The following is a 14,122-nucleotide window of genomic DNA, read 5'->3' as shown; positions in this document are numbered from 1 at the left end:
CCTCTAAACAAATTCCAAGTCTGATTGGTTACTTTACTTCAGTTAAGAGCTGCCAATTGACAAGTAGTCGTGGAAGAGACACGAGAGGAAGTTAGGTGAAGAACTCAGGGAGTAGGTAGAATTTAGTGAATGTCAGGGGTCCGATAGAAGAAGCGGAAGGGGTGTTGAGAAAACGAAAATGTGTTTTAAAGTGAGACCACCACACCCTAGTGCATGAACAGCGAGGGGGTGTAGTCTTTAAACGGTTTGTACATGGCCCGGGTCAACAAACAGTCAAAAGGGCGCATCTTAGAATCGAGAAATTAGAAACAATAAAATGCACAGAATAAGTTCATGAAATTCATAGGGACTGATACTACCAAGAAAGCCCACCGAGATAGTGTACGGTTATCAGGCCATGAAGACCACAACCGTTGCAGACAGCACCACTGGTGATATTCTTTATCTGTTCTCGCCTTACTCTTTCACTGCCCTCGTTTCCTACACTTCTGCTGCACTGATTTCCTCTCTTCTTCCGTATTTATCTCTTCTCTCATATCCCTTATTCTTCCACTGCCCACTCTCATTTTTCTCCCTCTCTTTCTCTACCACCCTTTCTCTCTCCTCTGGGAACTCTCTTTAATCAACCCCTCTCTTTCCTGTCGCTTACCTCTCCTCTCTCTCTCTTGCTCCTTCCTCCATCCCTATTGTCGCTGCTGCTTCTACCTTTCCTTCTGCAGGTCCTGTCTCAAATAATCTAATTGTTGTTAATTACCCTCACTGGGACTTAGCTTTAAACCATGAATTCATCCGGGAATTTAACCAAGGGGTCATCTGGAATGAAGTAAACACTTGTTTAGATGAATGACTCCGGACTTAAAAACCAAGCAAACAATAGAGCACATTCCTCTCTCCCTACCCACTACTTCCTCCTAACATTTGGGTTGCACTGCCTGGGACAAATAGAATTATAGGACGTAAGCCTGTTTTCAGATTGCAATAGCCTTTTAGCAATTACGTTGCACTGCGAAAAAGTATTTAATCTGTGTTTTTTGAGCATTTTTAAAATGGTTTGAACATGCTTGTGTCTTTTACTTACATTTTTGAAACCATCTATCTTCAGCTATCAATCTTGTTATACAGTTTTTTTACAATAGCTTACGCACTAAAAGTGGTACTTGAGGCACACTCAGTGAAACAATTAACTCAATTACCTAATTCCTTCAGTCAAGTACTGAAAAACTGCAACGCATTTATCATGCTTTACACCCAGTTTAATTGTTATAAACACACTTTCTGCAAACACTAAACACAGTTCTCTAAATGGGACACATTCAAAACGGAACAGTTCTGTGTTTGGTTGCGAAAACCACTGCATTCCAAATGCCACACTCACTTACGATCTCCTACACCAGTGCTCACGTGTGAAAACAACTTTAAGGCTCATTCTTCACTTAGAAAATCAGAGCTCCGAGCTCTCTGAAAATAGGCTCTCAGGTTTGGCTTTCTGTTGGCTTTGACAACAATGGAGGCCAATTTTGTGAGAGAGGTTAGATGAAAAGAGAGTGTGAGAGTAAAGGACCTGAGACAAGGACAAGGACGATTCACGTTTGTGGAGAGACGGCCAAGATTGCAGCGAATATGAATCATCTTCTCTTTTATTTGACGCGAAGATGACACAAAACGAAAACACGTACACAAACCATACAAAACACAACGATCCGTGAAGACGAAATTAACGTAGTGCACACACACAGGCTACAAGACGTTCTACATAACAATTAACCACAAACATCTACAGGCCTATGGGGCTCCCTTAAATATGGCTCCCCATCAAGGAAAACTATACCGGGCTTGTCTTGATTGAGAAACAAATCAGGCAGCCATGATTTTCTAAACAACCTACACTCAACCTAGGGACTTATACTAGACACATCCATCAATCACAAACCCAATACACTCTAACAATCCGCCTAAGACACTACAAAACCACCCAAGACAATACAAAAACACCAAACCTAACCCCATTCACCCTGACCTAACTTAAAATAAATGAAAGAAACAGAGAATACTATCCAGGGCGTGAAGACGAGTGGGTAAGAGGACAAGACGAAAGTGAGACAAGGAGAACTCACCGATGAGATCGGCACTTTGGTGGACAGGTGGATCAACCATGGGTTTGGTCAGGAGCTTGGCAGAGGGGTTTACAGCCTAACTTTGAGCCTCTACCACTGCGAAGTGTCAACCCGGACATTCCGAAAGGAGAACAGTAAGTAAACCTACCTCGTACACCCATGCTCTGGTACCTTACAGCACTTACAGCGACCTACAGTAGCATTTAATTATCATACCGAAACATGCTAGACGGCTTCAATGGAGGAAAACTGGCTTTCACAGCGAGCGAGGAACAAACATAGTGATTATGGTCATTTAAAACGAACGCATACAGTTTTACGACAACCTGCCAACACCAATCATCACTGACAACACAACATTCAGTAACATTAAATAGGGTTGAGTTTATCCGCCTGTCCATCTTCTGAAACACCATCAGATGTTGTATGAAGCAGCTCTATGCGAGTTCCATTTGAGCGAAAGTCTGACAGTGAAACAACAGCGCTATGAATACTAAATGAAGCAATATACTATCGCCATGGTACTGCTATTCCAGTGCTATTTTGCTTGCATATTGACTGCTCTGATGTCTATTCAGACTATCATACAAGACATGTTTTTGCCTTATCTGTTCAGAGAGTTATGGAATAGATGCTGCTGCATTCTACGTTGTATGACGTTGATGGAGGACGGCTTTAAACCTAGCCAAACAAGATCAGGGAGAAACCTCATAGAGAACCGCGGCCATCCCAATTGTTCATTGACCTTCCGCAAGTTTTAAAGCTCAACCATCACCAATTCCTCAATTTTAAACCCAATAGAATTATGTTTGACGCACGAGCGTGAACGCCACCAACGCAAACCCCTTCTCAGGCGATGGAGGATGCTGGTGGCGAGGGAGTTAATGCCAGGCTGGATACGCCATCTGCTCTGCTATTTAGCCAGAGAACATTCTTGTTGATGTTGATGAGAGTCTTGTGGCCCAGACCCAAATATGAGACAGATGCACGGCCTAAATGTATTTTTTTTTTATAGTAACCAAGGCCATTTGTTTTGTCGTGTTTACTGTTCAACCCAGAAATATGGATGAACAATGACACATTGTTTGAGAAAAAAAATTATAATATCATCCTTGCATTTCTGTTAATATAGTGTAAGCTATATATGAACTATGCATTACAGGACATTAGTGGATGTGCTATTTCAGCACCACCCGTATGTGCACGCGGTAATAACAATTGAGCACAAAGCCATGGTAATCTCCACTAGACAACATTGGCAGTGAATGGCCTTGATTGACGAGCTAAGTGAAACTTTCAACGTGGCACCGTCAATAGGATGCCATCTTTCCAACAGTCAGGTCATTCAACTTCTGCCGCTGCGAGAAGCTGCCACGGTCAACTGGGAAGTGCTTATTGTGAAGTGGAAACTATGGAGCCACAAGGCTCTGCTGTGAAGTCAGTAGGGCCACACAAGCTCTCAGGAAACAGGACCGCCACTGTGCCTAATGTTTCCTAGGTTGCAACGCTACCACTACTGAGTTCCAACTGCCTCTGGGAAGCAACCGTCAGCTTCATAAATGGCGTTTTCCATGGCCGAGCAGCACACAACATCCTAAGTCACCGATGCGGCATCGGCTGGAGTGGTGTAAGTGGGCCTTTGGGACTCTTGAGCAGTGAAATGCAGTCTCTGGGTTTAATCTCCATCACCATTCACCATCTGGCGTCCGACGGGTTTAGGCTATGCCAACTGTAAAGTTAGGTGAGGAAGCATATAGTTGGGGGTCTTTTTTTCTGGTTCGGACTAAAACCCCTTCAGTTCCAGTGAAGGGAAACGCAATGCTACTGCAATGCAATGACATTGCTTGACGATTCCTGTGCTTCAAACTGTGTAGGCAACAGTTGGGGGAAAGACCCTTTCCTGGTTTCAGCATGATGCCCTGTGCCAAGCGACGGTCCATACAGAAATGGCTTTGCGGGAGATCGGAGTTGAAGAGCTTGACTGGCCGTGCACAGGCACTTTGACCTCAACTCCCTCGAACACCTTTGGTGCGATGATCTTGAATGCCGAGCTGCGGAGCCAGGCCTTATTGGCCCATGCCTGAACCTCCTAATACTTTGTGGCAGAATGGGAGCAATTCCCCTCTCAGCAATGTTCCAACATCTAGCAGAAAGCGCTTCAAGAAGAGTGGAGGATGTTATAGAAGTAAGGCTGGAACAACTCCATAATAAAGCCCATGATTTGGAATTGACATGTCTTGATGATTCAGGTGTCCACATACTTTAGTCATGTACTAGTGTTAGATTAATATTACAGTGTATAAGATACGGCCATTGCTAACTGCCAGGTAACACGTAAAAACGCCTTCTTGCATATGCAATACTATGGCCAATTTGTTCATACTGTGACATATGATATATACAGTGCCTTCAGAAAGTATTCTACCGTTGACTTTCTACATTTGTTGTGTTAACAGCGTAATTTAAAATTCATTAAGTTCTATTTTTATTGACCCTTTATGTTAACCAGGGAGGCAACTGAGAACAAGTTTTCATTTTGCAACTGCGACCTGGTCAAGTAAAGCAAAGCAGTTCAAACGACAAAACAACACGAGTACACATGGAATAATACAACATAACAATCAAGAATTGCAGTAGAAAATCTATAACAGCATGTGCAAATTGAGGTTAGGATGAGAAAGGTAAGGCAATAATAGGCCATAGGCTGGCGAATAATTTAACAATATAGCAATTTAACACTGTAAATTGGAGGATGTACAGAAGATGAATGTGCAAGTAGAGATACGGGGGGTGCAAGGAGCAGATAAAAATTAAGAAATACCAGTATGGGATGAGGTAGTAGATTGGATGGGCATTACAGATGAGGCTATGTACAGGGTCGCAGTGAATCTGATTAGTGCTCTAGACAGCTGTGTGCTTTAAAGCTAGTCAAGGAAGGTAAGAGTCATCCACGCCTCAGAATTTTGCAGTTTGTTACCAGTCATTGGCAGCGAGAACTGGAAGGACGAGGGGCCAAAGGCAGGAATTGGCTTTGGGGGTGACCAGTGAGCTAGACTGCTGGAGCGCGTGCTACGGGTGGTGCGTGCATATGGTGAACCCAGTGAGCTGGAGATTTAAGGCGGCGGCTTACTAGCAGAACTTGTAGATGACCTGGAGCCAGTGGTTTTGGCACGAGTATGAAGCAGATGGCCAGCCAACGAGAGCGTACAAGGTCGGCAGTGGGGTATTATTATTGGGGCTTTGGTGACAAAACGGATGGCACTTTGTGATGACTGCATCAATTTTGTTGCAAGTAGAGTGGTGGAGGCTATTTTTAGATGACATCGCGAAAGCTAGCGAGGATCGATTTCTAGGATGAGTCGGTTTTACAGAGGATTTGTTTGGCTGCATTGCAGTGAAGGATGCCTTGTGCGAAATAGGAAGCCGTTCTAGATTTTAATTTTGGATTGGAGTGCTTAATGTGAGTCTGGAGGAGAGTTACAGTCTAGCCAGACACCTGAGGTATTTGTAGTTGTCCACAAATTCTAAGTAGTGTCGTGATGCTGGACGGAGCGGGCGGTGCGGGCAGATGATCGAGCTGAAGGAGCGTATGCATTTTTAGTTTGACTTGTATTTAAGGCAGTTGTACGCACGGAGGGAGTTGTATGGCATTGAGCTCGCTGGAGGTTTTTGTTGAACAGGTTCCAAAGAAGGCCAGGAAGTAAACAGAATGTGTCGTACTTGCGTAGCAGGTGGATCGAGATTCACCAGCAGCGAGAGCGACATCATTGATGGTGAGAGTCATGCCCCCCTGAGATTAACCCTGTGGCACCCATAGACGCAAGGCCCCGACTTTGGCACACTGAACTCTATAGAGAAGTATTTGGTGAACCAGGCGAGGCAATCATTTGAGAAACCAGAGCTGTCTGAGTCTGCCAATAGAATTAGATGATTGAATGACAGCGTCGAAAAAGTCTTGGCCAGAGTCGATGAAGCCGGCTGACAGTATGTCTCTTATCGATGACGGTTATATGATATCATTTTAGGACCTTGAGGCTGGATGAGAGGTGCACCCATGACAGCTCTGAAACCAGATTGGCATAGCAGAAGACAGTACGGATGGGTTTTCGAAGTGGTGGGAATCTGTGGTTGACTTGGCTTTTTGTGTTGTCAAGGGCAGTCAAGGTCTGGAGAGAACCAAGGGCATAGACTTATTAACACTGGTGAGGAAGGCCACTTTAAAAGGATGACCAGGGCATCTCTATGATGGGTGAGGTCAATATCCCTCAGATGACCGGGCCAGGTCGATTAGGGAAGGCACGCTCGCTGAAGGTTTGAGGGGAGCGCCTGATAGTGGATGAGGGTGTCGTTTGACCGCAGACCTGTTACAGATGCAGGGCAATGAGGTGAAGGAATCGCTGAGAATTTGGTTTGAAAAACCGAGAGGTGTATTTGAGGGCAATTTGTTTGGCATCGATATCTATGAGTGCCCCATGTTTACAATTTGGGGTTGTAGCCTGTGGGTCATTGATAAATTGTGGAGAAGATTTGAGGGCATCAGATTAGATTGTAGGCATGTCGGGTTGTTAAACCTCTCTGGGATATGGTGGACGTCGGTAGCGTCCACCCTGGCCAACACAGTTGAAAATGTAAACTTGCTGAGTGTGACGATGAAAGAGATATTGCCCTAGAAATGTCTTTTAACCAGGATGAATGTACAAACGCATGTGTGGTAGGTGGAACTAACAGCATGTAAAAATAAGGCGTATGGCAGGGCTAGAGGCTCTGGCAGTGAAATAAGGCATAAGGCAATAGCTAACTAAAACAACAATGGACAAAGCAAAATTGAAGTTTAGGAGAAGGCATGGCATAGCGAGTGATAATAGGAGAGTCCAGTGAGTGGCTTCAGCAGCATTGCGGTGGAGGCTAACAAGAAGGGCCGGATATATGGGAAATATGCTAGGACTCGGACGGAAAGCAGAAGGGATCTCTCGGAGGACAGCGTTAGGAATTCCCTTGTCTTCAGAAATGCAATGGAAAGCAGGGCAGCTCTCACGTAGGACCGTGCAATGTCTATGCAAGCTCGTGCCCGAGGACAGACTGTGGAAAATCGTCACAAAACTATCCTTCCCTCATTTCTTCACTGGAGTAGAAGCAAGTCAAACAGACAAGGTATCTAAGGGGTTATGTTGACATCTACTCGGAAGCCTTAGATAGTGCAAGAATGACCAAAGGATTATACCACAGGGGTACTGTAATGGGATAAGCAAACCATACAAAACCTGCAGATTTTCCGACTTGCTGGGTTGGAAATTTTTGTTCTCACAGGGTTTTGCCAATGCCATATGAGTTCTTATGGTACTAAGTGCACGAAGTCTCATACTGTTGTAGAAACTTGCAGCAGTGTTCCCTATCCAATACTTACTCTATGGCATATTCTTAGCTTCTGGAGAAGTACCAGCGGCAGTTTATCTCTGTGCACGTTTTGCGGTAAATGCCCAGACCACCTGCAATAACGGCAGAGCATTCTCGCCATAAGAGTTAATTAACTTTCTATGAGATAAAATTAACACGTTTATGGTTGGGTGTGTGTGTGTATAATAAGAGTTGGCTGAAACCTTAGTGAATTGGTGGCTTTTATTTGCGACGCAGCGACTGAAGTGATTAATTATCTAGACCTGATGAAGTGTAACCAGCTTCGAGCAGCTTAGACACGCAGTGTTGGTGTAGCTCAATGGAGGACAGAGTAATTAGACACTAGCCGCAGATGTTACAAGTGTGTTGAGGAGCAGAACTGTGAGTGTTGATTAACACTAGACTCGAGGAGTGTTGCTGATAGGACGAGTTGAAGGAAATGAGAGTGTATCGAAGCTCTCGGAGTACTTTCAGTCAACAAAATAGGCAATATCTAGTGTATGTTTGTAGTTTAGTCTATTACACTGAAGTCATTGCAGTTAGGACAAGACACCAGGCATTGCAATTGTCCTGCGCGCCCACTCCCAGGAGGAGAGACCAGCCGATGATTTTAGTGGATATTGTAGGGTTGCATGCGCAAACATGGGATGTTGCTAACTTAGAAAAGATTCTCCCATGAGTCTCAGTTCCTAGTAAGTCCGTACTTATAGGTCTGTGGACGAATTTCCAGTAGCATGATTTCTCTTAATTCTTGGAGAACTGGACCAAGAGACTTTAGTTGTGCGCGCTCAAGGCGTATCTTTGGGAGGGGCATTCCGGCGTTAGAGGATCGAGCCGGTCTAGGCAGTGCAGTAGCGTACAAGTCGTTATGAGCGGGAAAGGTGTCATTACGGACGAACCCTGGTGCGCGGGATATCCGAGGCTGTGATGGCGACGCACCCGAGGGCTCCATGGATGTGAGGCGCGTGTGGCGCCACGACAGCTTCTAGGGCGGGCGCCACAATTGGGGCCCGAACAGCAGTGTGTTTCTGGTTAAGGTGTTAGGGTGATCTCGAGCGTCTTGTGTCGGAAGATGCATGCTTTGTGTATGTAGAGTACGTGGATGTAGTAAATAAGAATTGTGCTTCAGCATGACTTGACTCAGTTTTCATTATATTAAATTTTAGTATTATTTTCTATGTGCTGTCGTGCAATTACCTTTGAAGGTTGCTAGTCATTACTTCTGCTGACCTTTCCTCTTAGACGTTGTCGAAGAGATTGCTAGGGCCCTCACACTCGTGTCGCAGGCTTATCAAGGAGTTAACATTAACAAGAGAAAGAAGAGCTGGATTATATAAATCAGATATCTCGAGGACTAAGGAGTGTTTGTTCTGGACGCTCTGCTTCCTCCATTTTAACAATTCTCTTGTCTCTTGCACAACACAGCGAGGAAGTCCGACCGAAACCAGGCGGCTTGGGCGGCGGAGTGAGATTCGAATTGGGGAAGAGGGGGGGTAATCGACATGCCATTTGTAGAGAGCGTCCATGGTGGAGTATTACTTGTGGGAGGGTTTCTCAAATTGATGAGAAGGTCCTTCTGTTGAGCGCAGACTATCACTCTCACACCCTGCTCTTTTGCTTGGACCTTCAGCTACTGTCAGCCCGCGGCTAGTCTGGTTCTGCCGGGGCTTTGTGAAGGCTATCATTTATGAATGCGGATTCAGTGGAGGCTTAGGGTAAACAGCCTTACTTGTTATCGCACTCGCATAAGGACTCCCAGCACACCTTACATGATGATATGGAAGCTCAGGTTTCTTGCTGCTTGTTCACAAATGTCGTCGATTCTGTAGGAGGGAGAGAGAATATGCGTGCGCTGGACGAGGGTGGGAGAGGTCGATCATGTAGTGCTCCGCTACATCAACTGTTACTCTAAAGAGCGAGAGAGTGTCAGGGATGAGAGAGAAAGGAGATCGAGAGGTGAGAGAGAGTAACGGAGAGAGAAAGGGAAACGGAAGCGAGGAGACAGGGAGATGGAGAGGACGAGAGGTGTAGGAAGAGAAAGGGAAAACGAGAGGCGACGGAGAGTGTCGGGGAGAGAGAGTAAGGGAGAGAAAGGGAAACGGAGAGGAGAGAGTGTCAAGGAGAGAGAGTAAGGGAGAGAAAGGGAGGGAAACGGAGAGCGAGAGAGTGTCAGGGAGAGAGTAAGAAAGGGAAGTGTCTTGGAGAAAAATTCATTTTTTTTAGAGAGAGAGAGAGAGTCCCTTTGATGATCTCAGGCTCTCCTGCTGGGCTCTCAGACACCACTCATCACAGAAGGAGGGGGAGAGGGGGAGGGAGGGAGAGAGAGGAATAAAGAAAGCCAAGCCTATCAGAATGGAAGCTGAGGAGATGAACACCAATCCAATCTGAAAAGTGAGAGTGATACAGGTATTGGAGTAGTAGGTAATAGATGATTGAGAAGTGCTCTATTGTATAGTTCTCTGCAGGGACAATGGGGTGGGGTGATCTTGTTCTTTCATTGTCCTCCACATTCAGCAGGTAGATATTTTAGACTGACTGGGTTTGACCCTCTGTCGTCTGTGAGTCACAAGACTGTGTTAGTTCACTGAGCTAAAGCCTCGGCATCAACACCAATCGGTCACCTATAAACTCAGCAAAAAAATAAACATCCTCTCACTGTCAACTGCGTTTAATTTCAGCAAATTTAACATGTGTAAATATTTGTATGAACAWCACAAGATTCAACAACTGAGACATAATCTGAGCAAGTTCCACAGACATGTGACTAACAGAAATGGAATAATGTGTCCCTGAACAAAGGGGGTGTCAAAATCAAAAGTAACAGTCAGTATCTGGTGTGGCCACCAGCTGCATTAAGTACTGCAGTTAATCTACAATGAAGATATTTTGATTTTTACGAATGATCTTTGAGAGACAGGGTCCTGAAAAAGGGATGTTTATTTCTTTGCTGAGTTTAGTATATACCTCAAGTCATTTTCGCTAGCTACTGTATGGATGGATCATATCTGAGACTAGAACCATTAAATCTCTCCCTACCCTCAATACAAACCTGTGAGTTTCTCTGTCTGTCCGTGAACAAACCCAAGGTACCACACTAAAGCAATACTAAATGAGAGGGTGTGTGTTATTGACATAAATGGCACAACATTATTAAATTGCTATAGGCGATGCCAACATTCGCCTTTTGAGATCTAAACCTCTTTCGCAAGAGACCTGTTAAGATGGCTGTGTAGGTAAGACCATTGCAAAGACCCATAATAACCAAGCTAGCTACAAGAGTAGGGTTGCAAAATTCTGGTAACTTTCTGAAAATTCTCCAGTTTTCCAGAAAGCCTGGAATTACGAGGGAGTAAGCAGGAAATCTGGGAATCCTCCAACCAGGATTCCTGGAAAACCATGGCATTTTGTGAAAAAACTGAATTTCGCAACCCTATGCAAGAGGAACACCACGAGTGAATGACCAGTTAGAAACACCATCCACAGCTCAGATCTCAGTCAGTCAGTCAGTCAGTCAGTCAGTCAGTCAGTCTGCTACAGCTCCGTCACCACCATCCACAGCTCAGATCTCAGTCAGTCAGTCAGGTCGTCAAGTCATCTGACTAACAAACCCGTCACACACCCTGCCTACAGCCTCAGATCCTCAAGTCATTAACATCAGGTCAACGTCAGTCTGCCAGCCCGCACCACCATCTACCACTCAGATCCATCAGTTCAACGTCCAGACATCGTCAGTCAGCTCATCTGCTACAAGGCTCCGATCCCACCATCGTAGCAGCCTCAGGATCTCAGTTCACGTCAGTCAGTCAGTCAGCCCTCCGCTACACCGCGGCTCCGCACCACCACTCCACAAACTCAGATTCTCATCAGTCATCATCAAATCAGTCGCTACCAGCTCCGCGTCCCACCATCCACAGCCTCAGATTCTCAGCCATCATCCGTCAGTCACTACCGGCCTCGCTACCAGCCGTCAACCACCATCCCAACCTCAGACGTCAGTCAGCCCTCAGTCAAGTCAACCATTCCGCTACAGCTCGTCACCACCATCCACAGCTCAGATCTCAACCGCAGTCAGTCAGTCTTGCGACTACAGCTCCCGTCACCCCACATACAGCTCAGATCTCAGTCAGTTAGTCAGTCAGTCATCTGTCTACAAGCTCCGTCACCACAACAGACTCCAGCTCAGTCAGTCAGTCATCAGTCAGCAGTAAGTCAGTCTGCCTACCAGCTCGTCACCATCCCCCCCCCCGACAATCACAGCTAGATCTCAGTCAGTCAGTCAGTCAGTCAGTCGCTACAGCTCGTCACCACCATCCACCAGCTCAGATCTCAGTCAGTCAGTCAGCAGTCATCCTCTGCTACACTCCTCACCACCATCACAGCTCAGATCTCAGTCAGTCAGTCAGTCAGTCAGTCCTGCTACAGCTCCGTCACACATCTACAGCTCAGATCTCAGTCGTCAGTCAGTCAGTCAGTCTGCTTACAGCTCCGTCACCACCTATCCACACGCTCAGATCTCAGTCAGTCAGTCAGTCCAGTCAGTCACTCGACTACAGCCCCGTCACCACATCCACAGCCAGCAGTCAGTCAGTCAACTCTCTAGTCATCAGTCTGCTACAGCCGTCACCAACCATCCACACGCTCAAGTCTCAGTCAGTCAGTTCAGTCTGCTACAGCTCCTCACACCATCTACAGCTCAGATCAGTCATCATCATCAGTCAGTCTGCATCAGCTCCTCAACCAGTCACCATCCACAGCTCAGATCTCAGTCAGTCCAGTCATCAGTAAGTCAGTCTGCTACACTCCGTCACACCATCCACAGCTCAAGTCTCAGTCAGTCAGTCAGTCATTCAGTCAGTCTGCTACAGCTCCGTCACCACCATCCCAGCTCAGATCTCAGTCAGTCAGTCAGTCAGTCACAATCAGTCTGCTACAGCTCCGTCACCACCATTCACAGCTCAGATCTCAGTCAGTCAGTCAGTCAGTCAGTCTGCTACAGCTCCGTCACCACCAGCTCACAGCTCAGACTCAGTCAGTCAGTCAGTCATCTGCTACAGCCTCCGTCACCCATCCACAGCTCAGATCTCAGTCAGTCAGTCAGTCAGTCAGTCAGTCTGCTACAGCTCCGCCACCACATCCACACTCAGATCTCAGTCAGTCAGCTCAGTCAGTCAGTCAGTCTGCTACACCCGCACCACCACTCCACAGCTCAGATCTCAGTCAGTCAGTCCTGCTACAGCTCCGTCACCACCATCCACAGCTCAATCTCAGTCAGTCAGTCAGTCATCAGTCTGCTACAGCTCCGTCACACCATCAGCAGCCTAATCCCTGTGTTTCCCACTGCTCATCCACACAGAGTAATGTGCGTCAGTGAGAAATGCGTACAGTTACACAAGTTTATGTAAGTTTATTAAGTTAACAGGGAAGTAGAAGTTAGGGCTGAGTAGAGAATCATGCAGGAGACGAGATGGTGCAACCGATAGGCCCACCCTGCTCAACTAACACACACCACACACACACACACACACACCACACACAACACACACACACACCAACACACACACCACACACACACACCACACACACAAATATCATGAACTCCCAGTACACCACAACAGTATAACAGAGATGTATCTGTGAGTTTAATGGGTTATTTAGAAGAGCAGGGAACAGAAGGAAAACAAATAAAGACCAAGTGAGGAGAGGGGGGAGAAGCGTAGCTCCAGGAAATGATCATTTTATTACCACATATCATGGCACAGCTCTTCCTCACCACCATGTGCAATACAACAACATGTACTACTTTCTGAACAGCCGTGGACTTCTCAAATCCCCTCGCTACGGCGGGTTGCTAAGCGCAGTCCATCTCCACCCGACACTCCTCCAACACCCTGATGAGGTCAGGGGGTGCTGGTTGCCATGGGTAGCCTTCATGATGTCATACTGTAGAGGAGATAGGAGGGAGCAGGGGTGTATTCAGTGACTTGGAGCGTTCAGAGTTCATAACCTAACCCAAACGTAATGACTAGTGATTCCCTACTCCTACTGTGTCTGTCGTACAGTCTGTAACGTTGCATCCTCCTGTCCAAAAGCCCTGAGAGACTATAGATGAGGGGAGACTGGGATAGGGCAGACATAGCAATCGTTCAGCACCAGTCTCAGTTTGTGCTGTGCGTCCTCCAGGCAAACCAGGAAGTGCTGAAGCTTGGCCACCATCGTCAGCTGAATGGTGTGGGCAGGGTGGGGATCTGGGTAGTACTGCCTGGGGGGGGGGGGGGGGGGGGGGTAGAGGACATACAGTAAAGTGATTAGTGGGGTGGGGGTACTGACTGTCGCAAGGGGACAACAACTTTGATGACAGTGAAATCTTCTAAACGCTCTGCGGATACGACTGACTGGAGTGCCAGGTGGGCACAGTTTGCACTTTTGGGACAATTCCATTTGTGCCATTGCCCCAACTAAGCTCTCACATAAGCGTGGCTCTGAAATATTTGGAAGAACACCAATACTACTTGAACCCATGTCTATCTCACAGTCCTCAAAGACCATTATAATGGACTACTATAATAGACAGACAGGAGAGCGTAGAGCTTTGTTTCCAATCCACTGCCTTTCTA

This window comes from Salvelinus sp. IW2-2015, unplaced genomic scaffold (assembly GCF_002910315.2).
Source record: "Salvelinus sp. IW2-2015 unplaced genomic scaffold, ASM291031v2 Un_scaffold1697, whole genome shotgun sequence".
In the NCBI taxonomy this organism is placed as follows: domain Eukaryota; kingdom Metazoa; phylum Chordata; class Actinopteri; order Salmoniformes; family Salmonidae; genus Salvelinus; species Salvelinus sp. IW2-2015.
The sequence above is the reverse complement of the archived record's forward strand: the minus strand, read 5'-3'. Positions refer to the sequence as shown.